Source organism: Chenopodium album, chromosome 7, assembly GCF_948465745.1.
Source record: "Chenopodium album chromosome 7, dcCheAlbu1.1, whole genome shotgun sequence".
In the NCBI taxonomy this organism is placed as follows: Eukaryota; Viridiplantae; Streptophyta; class Magnoliopsida; order Caryophyllales; family Amaranthaceae; genus Chenopodium; species Chenopodium album.
In genome coordinates, this window is record NC_137840.1 from 7,033,839 (window position 1) to 7,043,312 (window position 9,474).

The following is a 9,474-nucleotide window of genomic DNA, read 5'->3' on the forward strand; positions in this document are numbered from 1 at the left end:
CGCACGAGAAGATTCACGCATGCCCAAAGGGCTGTATGTTATTTTGGAAAGTTGATCCTGAGTTGGATAAGTGTAGAGTGTGCAAAAGGGACAGATACAAGAGGATTTCAAAGGGGTCATTGGTTCCAATAAAAGAACTCATCTATTTTCCCATCACTCCAAGGCTACAACGGTTATTTGAAACAAAGAACGTTGCGGAGGAAATGACCTGGCATTCCAAAAAACCAAGAGTCCAAGGCACAATGGCGCATCCTAGTGATAGTGAATCTTGGAAGCACTTGGATAGATCCTTCCCCGATTTCGCATCTGAACCTAGAAATGTGAGACTTGGTATGTGTACCGATGGGTTTGCTCTTAATGGCAAGTTTGGGGGTCATTACTCATGTTGGCCAGTCATTTTGACCCCTTATGACTTGCCTCCATCAATAAGCATGGAAAAACCATTTATGTTCCTTTATTTGCTCGTTCCTGGTCCTAAAAATCGAAGAGGAACTTGGATGTGTATATGTAATCGTTAATTGAAGAATTGAAACAACTGTGGGCTGTTGGTGAAACAACTTACGACATTTCACAAAGAAAAAACTTTAATTTGCGTGCAGCAATCTTGTGGACTATAAGTGATTTCCCAGCCTATGGTATGCTTTTTGGATGGGAAACCGCTGGTAAAAGGCATGTTCATATTGCTTGGACAAATTAAAAGCTTTTTGGCTTGAACATGGTGGTAAAATGTCATGTTTTGATTGTCACCGCCAATTTCTTCCTCCCGAACATTCTTTTCGAAAACAACAAAATTGCCTTTTATAAGAAAAAGGTTGAAAAGGGGACACCGCCTCACATAATGTCCGGCGATGAGCTATATGGAAACAGATGTAATACCTCGTATTTTTGTATGTATTTTAATTAAAATAAGTATTTTAAGAAGTATTTAATTAAATCGAATTGTTTTATTTAAAGTATTTTAATTATTTATTTTAAATAAGATTGAAAATAATTATAAAAGGAAAGTTTATTTTATTATTTAATTTAATTATGTTAGGGTTTAATTTAAAGAAAGTTTTAATTTTGTAAAGTTTTATTAGGGATGGGATTAGAAAAATTAAAAGAGGAAATTTAGGGAAAAAGGGTTTGTAGAGAAGGGGTATAAATATCCCACTTATGAGGCAAATTAACTTTGCCCAGAGTGGAGAAAACCCAAGGTAAACTTCTCTCTCCTTTCTCCTTATTTTCTTTCTTTTTCTTTCTCCTTTTTCCCCTTCCCCTTTTCTTTTTTTCGGCTGATCCTCCCACCACCACTGCCGACCACCGACAGCAGGTGGCCGCCGCCGGCAGCATGCAGCCACCGGCGCCGGCAGCCGGCGTGGTGGCTGTCGTTGCCATCCTCTTCCCTTTTTTGAATGTATAAAAAAAAATTAAATCTTTATTGTTAAAAACTAATCTAGGCTTAAGTCTAATTGTTAATTATGAGTTTTGGGATTTAATTTTGATGTTTGATTATAAGTATTATGCTCATTAATTTTTAGATTATGTTTTTATTTAAAAAGCCCCATTTTTTGAAACCCTAGGTTCTTGATTTGTAATTATTGAAGGGTTATGATGTATAATGATTTAGACCTTTGATTAAAGTGTTTTAAGGCTTAATTATTCCAGCAAGTTTTAATTAAAATATATGCTAAAATTTTTAGTAGAGTATTTAAAATCAAGTTTCTTTAAGGAATTTTAATTATCCATTAATTGGGAATAAATTAAGATGTTTTTAATATAATTTCAGCTTTTTTATTTAAATTATGAGGGGTTTTATAATAGTATATATTGCTGAAAATTTGTGTAAAGTGGATTTTAATACTCTTCAATAATTTTAAATTGTAGGTGACTTTGAAGTGAGTGATTTTTATTAGTCGTGACGATTCTAAGATCGTATACAAGGTACGTTCGCGTACTTAGCATAATTATGTTAATATAATAGCATGCTAAATGTTTTTGATTGATTACAAGCAGTATCATGCTAGGTTTGGATTGGAAATTATGGTTTGGATGTTATTGGTGATTTGATTATGAAGCATAATTTATTTGTGATGGATTATTGAATGGAAATTAATAGTTTGGAATATTATTTATGAACCACATATTTATTTATGGCATGTTAGAGAGCATGTTTAATTAAACTAAATGTTTAATTTGGTTTGGAATATTAATAAGGAATTTTATTATGGTTCATATAATTTTATTGATGCTATAAGCATAAGGAAAGAGCTATATAAGTGTCTACGTACACGAGGAAATTTTTTTTTGTTGGTGCCTTAGTGCACTTAAGGTGTTTTTAACACCGAGGGATAGGATTTGTGGCGCTGTAGGGAATATTTCAAGCGTTAATCCCCTAGCTTGAACCCCACTGTGATCATACACTAAAGTATGGTGGCGTCCAAAGGGAAAGAAGATAGAGCAAAAGAGTCGCCAACAAGTTTTTTTAGGAACTTGTAAACCGTTCACGAGGTGAAGGTTACACCCCTTAACGATCCAGGAGATCGTCAACTCCAATAAGGTCTTGAACCAAATAGGATTCGGTGATGAAGGTACAAATCCAACCTAAATGAGATTGAACCTGCCCTAATAATAGGCCTCTACTTTATTCAGATCGTACTCATGTGCGCTTTCTGACTAACATGCAATCATTAGGTTTACCCTAAACCTGTTTATCTATGTTGGTTGAATATTAATGCACAAATAAATTTATTATTGGCGATCACTTGAATTATAATCAAATTAACCCTAAACAAGATTATTAATTATCTTATATAAGCGTGATTACAAGTACCAAATTCCCTTTAAACATGCATAAAAGGCGTGATCAAGCAATAACAATAAATATATCAAGCAACATGATCATAAATAATAAATTAAAAATTATAAAAATAATTATAATATTCATGTTAAAGAATAATAATAGCAAGATCCTAGGCATGATACTAACAAGATTAATAACAAACCCTAGCATGTCACTAAACAATAAAAATCAAAGCTTTAAACCTAACATGATACTAACGATCATAAATATTAGGAAGAACATAGGAAGCATCATAACAATCATACTTAATATTAAAGTTACCCTAGACATGATACTAGGAATATCATAAAAACAACCTAAGCATGATTTCTATATAATAACATCAATAAAAACCATTAAAGTACTTACTTTGATGCCTCGTACCTCTTTCTAATAACAAAATACACACGTTAGTAACTTCAAGGAAAACAATAATTAAAACAATTAAATCAAATAATTGAAATAGAGATTTGGGACCAAACCCTCAGAAATATCAAACCTTTCACGTCTAGGGCGAAGGCAACTTCGAACTTGGCTAGGTGTGTCTAGTGCTAATGTATGAGGAGTTGTGTTTGTAAAAAGCTAGGCTTAGAAAGAGAGAGAGAGAGAGAATTAAGAAATTCTTGATGAGAGTTGGTGAGAATTGGTGAAAATTGATGAAAACTGATGATGAAAACGGAGTTTTTAGGAGACTATTTATAGAGAAAATCAGTCAAAAAGATTAAACATTAAAACAGAGTTCTGACGCGGATAAAAATTGATTACTCCAACGCCGGCCATTGGCGCCAGACGCTGACCTTAGCGCCAGGCGCTACAGCTGGCGTTTGGTGTTAAATCAGAAATTCACGCATTTTCTTAAAATCAGATAGAAATTGCCGTATAGGAGGATAAAATCGTATTTTCCTCAAAAAACGTTTTTTGATTTTAATTAAAACTCTGAAAAGTCAACAAAAGTCAATTTATCAATGCTAATTGAATTAGGAATGAAAAGAACCTTCTAGAAGAATCTAGAAGACTAAAACCATTCCTAATTGCATTAGGAATGATAAATCCATATTAGGCCCTCCTCTAGATCATTGGGCCGCATATAAGGCTCAAACCGGGCCCAGTTCAGTAATTTGGCCATGACTTCCTCAATATTCATTGGAATTGGGCTTATAATATATCGTTGGAAAGGTCTTTTCAAGCCCTATCCAACTACACTACTATTGGACCCATATCATGGACCAACCAAACTGGATTGGCTGTTTTCTTAAAATAGGTTTTCAAAAACAGTGAGAAGAGAAAAGAAACTAAAACTTTCCGCAACGCTAAACTTTCCACACTTTCACTTTATTCGATTATGATTCGACGTGAAAGGACTCATCACTGGGTTTGGTTTTGGAGAAACGCAAGTTTCGAAAACGAAAGTCAAAGTATCGATAGGGACGGAGAATGATTCAGAACGTTCTTCGATCCTAAATCATTCTTGTAACGCCGATACCTGCAAACTAGCGTTAGTCAAACAGATAAAAGAGTTAAGAAACGCGTATCTTGCACCGTCGAGCACACGTCTCTGAAAGTAACCGATTTGCTGCTGTATCCTTGTTTTGATGACCTCCTGCCAAGAGAATGCCATCCCGCTTGAAAACCGCTACGCTTGTAACTGCTTCCAATATTGAAGATTGCTTCGCTTGAAACGATCCTCTTCCGCTTTGATAATATTCCACGTCCAAGGGAATACTATCGAAGATTGCTTCGCTTGAAACAATCCTCTTCCGCTTTGTGACCATCTTCCACGTCTAAGGGAACATGATCGAAGACAACTTCGCTTGAAATCACCTTCAGTTGTTTGTGTCAACTCTCCACAATCTAGGGAACGCCATCTTCCTGTTTCGATGTTCACTCATCTCTGAACAAAGAGCTTCTTTTTTTTGGATATGTTCACGCACCTCTGAACAATAGAGCTTGAAATAAATGTCCACGCGTCTCTAAACAAAGAGCTTATTTTTTTCAATATGAACTTCTGAATGATGTGTCCCCGCATCTTTGAACAAAGAGCTTTGATTGATATGCCCACGCGTCTCTGGAGCAAAAGAGCTTGATGATAGGATGCCCACGCGTCTCTGAACAAAAGAGCTTGATGATAGGATGCCCACGCGTCTCTGAACAAAAGAGCTTGATAATATGTCCTCGCGTCTCTGAACAAAGAGCTTTGATGATATGTCCACGCGTCTCTGAACAGAAGAGCTTCGATGCTTGAATGTTTGTTGCGATAATATTTCGAAGAAAAATTTCCGAAGACCCACGCTTGCCGATCTCTAAAGCTCGCTAGAACTTTGCTTCCGCTAAAACCAGTATGTCGGTGTCTCCGTGATGAGCCAATTCTTAGGCGCTTTACGCTAAGTGAGACGATCTTTCATCAGGTCAACCACCTATTGCAATTGTAATCAAACTGACTACTTGATCATGTCAAATTGCTTATAGGGGCTAACTGGCGTACCAAGGAACCCGAAATTGCTGTATGAGGTCGAAATCACCTTTTTGAGAAGCTTCGAGCTCTGTCGCTGCTGAAATATCTCTGGCGCCAAGAATTGACTTTTTCGCCAGACGCTGTGATCTAGAGCCAGGCGCTAAAAGCTATTGCCAGACGCTAGATGTTTCCGTCTGGCGCTAGAGTAGGGTCTTCCCTATTCTGCTGCACCTGTATTTATTTTTTACTATAGAACTTTGCTAATTTCTTTAATTATCTTAGGGTTGACCTAAGGTTTAATGTCGCTTGACTCATTGACTTGACACGACTCAAGGTATAAACTTGAATCACTGTGATTGACTCGAGGTTGACTCTACTCAAAGTGTTTGACACTGTGTTAGACTCATGACCCGTGTGTGCATTGTATTATGATTGTCCGACTCAAAAATGCAAAAAAGCAAAAATTTTCCGTCATTTTTGTGGAGGGTACCGACTTTCTCCCGAAAAAGAAAGACGCGAAAAGAATCGACGTGTTTGAAGGTGCATGTTGAATGAGCTTAGTCAAATGTCATTTGATACTATCTCTCAAGGTTCAAGGATTAATCCATCCTAGGCTATCTCAATGGTTGACTCAATGATGAAAGTATTTGGGTAACTTAGGCACGGAGGCTAAGAACTTCATACTTCGTGATGCAATGACAATTATGATTGATGAGTGATGTTGATATGACAAGGCATGCTTCAACGTTGTGTTAAGGTTTCATGACAAAGGGTTCCTAAGGGAAGTATATTTGGTCATGTATGTGTGATGTGTGTGATAGTGACACTAAAGTTAGGCCGCAAGAGCTAAGTGTGTGGGAAAAGATATATTGAAAAGAGTCAAATAATGGTGACTCTTAGGCTAGGTAAGCTAATGATGTAGGGATCAAGCCCCCAAGTCTAGCTCTAAGTAAATAGGGATGAGCGTAGGAGATCCCTTGATATGATCATGGTGTGTGAATGTGAATATGAATGCATGTTTATTACGGTCGCACCTCGATGTGAGGTTGCCTACGTATCCGTTAGGAATCAGGCCGAACGTAGCTCTAGCCGAACCTCGCACAAGTGTATGTATACCTCAAAAAGGTCTTTAAGGGTTATAACGTGGTTAGGCTAAAGGCTTGAAGAAGAAGGGGATAAAGGCTCAAGACCCTCGATAATCCCCCAAGGTGTGCAACCTCGCTTTTGAATCTTTGTATTTTTATGCTTGAGACTTTCTACTCTTTTTTTTTTTAGCTCTCTTTTCTCTTTTTTTTTTTTTTTTTGCTTTAGCATTTATTTTATTTTTATAAGTGTAGGCAATCCCGATCATGCGGTCTATCACTCACTTGGCATTTATGTTTCTCAGGCACGGTACCGAGCACTCGATAAGAGACGCAAATGAGACGTGTTCTTATCAAAGATATTTTCATATCAAAGACATTGGAACACTTACCCTTTTGTACACTTTATTATTTTCTATTTCTTTTTTATTTATTTTGATCTTTTGAAATCACTCATGCTTTTTATGATATTGAAAACTGCATAAGTTCCACACCATCCCATCTCAAAGTTAGGTAGATGTAGGTTGAAAAAAGAAAGGTCTATCGTTAGACGAGGCTCAAAGTTGTTTATGAAGAAAGGATTGTAAATTAGAAAGGTGAAAGGTAATATGATGTGGCTACAAAGGGGTGCCTCAAATCATTGGTATACCTCGTGCTTAGTTTGACATGGATTTTTTTTTTTAATGTAATGAAGTGATCATATGCAAGAGAATAAAATGCTCATTTTATTAAAAAGGGGAAAAGAAAGAATCTACAAAATTAATCTAAAGGAAAAGAAAGGTGCCTATGCTAGACTTATTAGGGAAAGGGTAAATAAAGAAAAAGAAAAAGAAAAAAGATGTTATGAAATCTCGTCGTTGAAGCTCGCCTCTTGTCTTGTGTTGTTTGCTTTATCATCACTCGCTCTTCTTGTTAACTGGGGTATGGGAAGCTTGTTATTATCAATCAAATGTTGGATAGCCTCCTTTAGCTTCCAACATCTCTCAGTAGCATGACCCCTACCTTGATGGTACTTGCAGCGCACATTTGGATTCCAACTAGGAAATCTCTTCTCAAGCGGAGGATCTTGAAGAGGTCCAATAGGAGTAATGAGTCCCTTGGCATGGAGTCGATCGAAAGCGTCATTATAGCTAATTCCAATAGGGGTAAAATCCTTTTTTTGTTGCTTTCTAAATCCCCGATTATCCATGGTTAAGATCTCATTAAGGTCGAAAGTACCAACACTGTTACTAGAGTAGGTGTTTTCGGAAGAAGAAGGATAGTCGTTCTTCTTCCCTTTACAACCAATGTTACTATCATTACTAATCTTGGCCTTCTTTTCGCGTGGAGGAACATGAAGGAGATTTGAATCAATGAAGTCTTGAACACGATCCTTGAGGGCGAGACACTTTTCGGTAGTGTGACCGCGATCTCTATGGTGTCGACAATAGGAATTTGGATCCCAATTGGGAAAACATTTTTCAGATGGAGGGTCTTGACTGGGACCAATGGAGTGAATATGGCCTTGATCGTGAAGACAGTCAAAAGCTTCGTTGTGAGTCATTCCTATTGGTGTGTATTCTTCAATGGTCCGTTTTTCCCGTGGCTTAGGAGCATTGAATTCTTCATTAAACCCTTGACGAGGATTTTGTTCGATGACCATCACCCGATTTGCTAATCCTTCTACCACCTTCAAGAGCATGGCAACGACATCTTGCAGTTTTCGAACATCCTCTTTCAGACTTGACGAGTCTTCCTTGGTATTATCTAAGAAAAGAATTTCATCCTCCTCAATCATGGCCACTTCATCGAGAGAGGTTATATAAGCTGTCTCAATCATGGGCTCTCCTACAGGTGTGATAAGAAGTGATGGATCGAAGGATGTTTGATCTTCTTCGATGGCTAGAATCTCGGAAGTTTCATTGTTATCGATCAGATCTTGAATAGCTTCTTTGAGTTTCCAACACTCCTCAGTGTCGTGACCCTTTCCTTGGTGATATTTGCAGTGCTTATTAGGGTTCCACTTGGGTGGCCTGGCTTCTGGAACTGGATCTTTGATAAGCCCTATGGGCATGACTAGTCCTTTGTGGTATAGCTTCTCGAAAGCTGTTTCATAACTCATACCAAGTGGAGTGAACACTCTTTTTGACCTTTGGATTCGCGATTTAGGGGTGTTCGTAGCATGTACCTCATTAATGGGAGAGGAAGAAGAAGGATGGTCGTTCTTCTTTCCTCTCGCACTATTGTCTTTCAGAAGGTCATCTTCAATGTCAATGCCTATGTTATACACAGCCTTGAAAGTATTCAAGTTGTGTTGGTACTTTAAGTGCCTTGATTACTTCCCTTGGAGATTCATGATAAACATCCTCACAGATTCTTTTTCGATAGGAGCCTTGACTATATTAGCGGAAGTTTCCCTCCATTTGTTGAAGAAAGAAGTGAACCCTTCGTTTTCTTTTTGTTTTAACATCTCGAGTTGTCTATGGTCTGTTTCATCTTGGATGTTGCACTTATATCTATCTATGAAAGCGTTTTCTATGGACTCCCAGGTGGAGGTTTTTTCTTTCTCGAGAGAAAAGAACCCTTGCTGGCAAACGGTCTCAAGAGATAGTGAGAACAGAGAAGGGAAAACCTTCTTATCGATACCCTTAATGTTCATTATAGTTTCAAAAGCTCTTAGATGAAAGTAAGGGTTATCTGTTGCCTTGAATTTTGGGATGTCAGTGGCATTGAACTTATGCGGAAGAAGTTCCTTGTCCAGCGAGACCCCTTGTAAACTAAGGCCCTGAAATTTATAGTCACTAGATAGCTTGCTCAAACTTTCTTGCATAAGGTTCATTTGTTGTTGCTTTACAGGGTCATCAATTTTGAGGGTTAAAGCCTTTAACACCTCAGTCACGTCATTCAATTGATTCCTAAGTTCATTAACCTCTTCTTGACTTGCCATTATCTTTTTAGCCTTCCTATTTTGATGAATTGGTTTATCAAAAAGTGAGACTTGAATAAAGAGGTTGTCCTTAATTAATCGCCCTTCTCTCCTCGACCAAGTACTGTGGAAAAGGAATTTGGGGATATTTATTGTTAATTATTTGACTCAAACTTTATTCAACATGCAATGGATGGAGGAAGTGAAGAAAAAT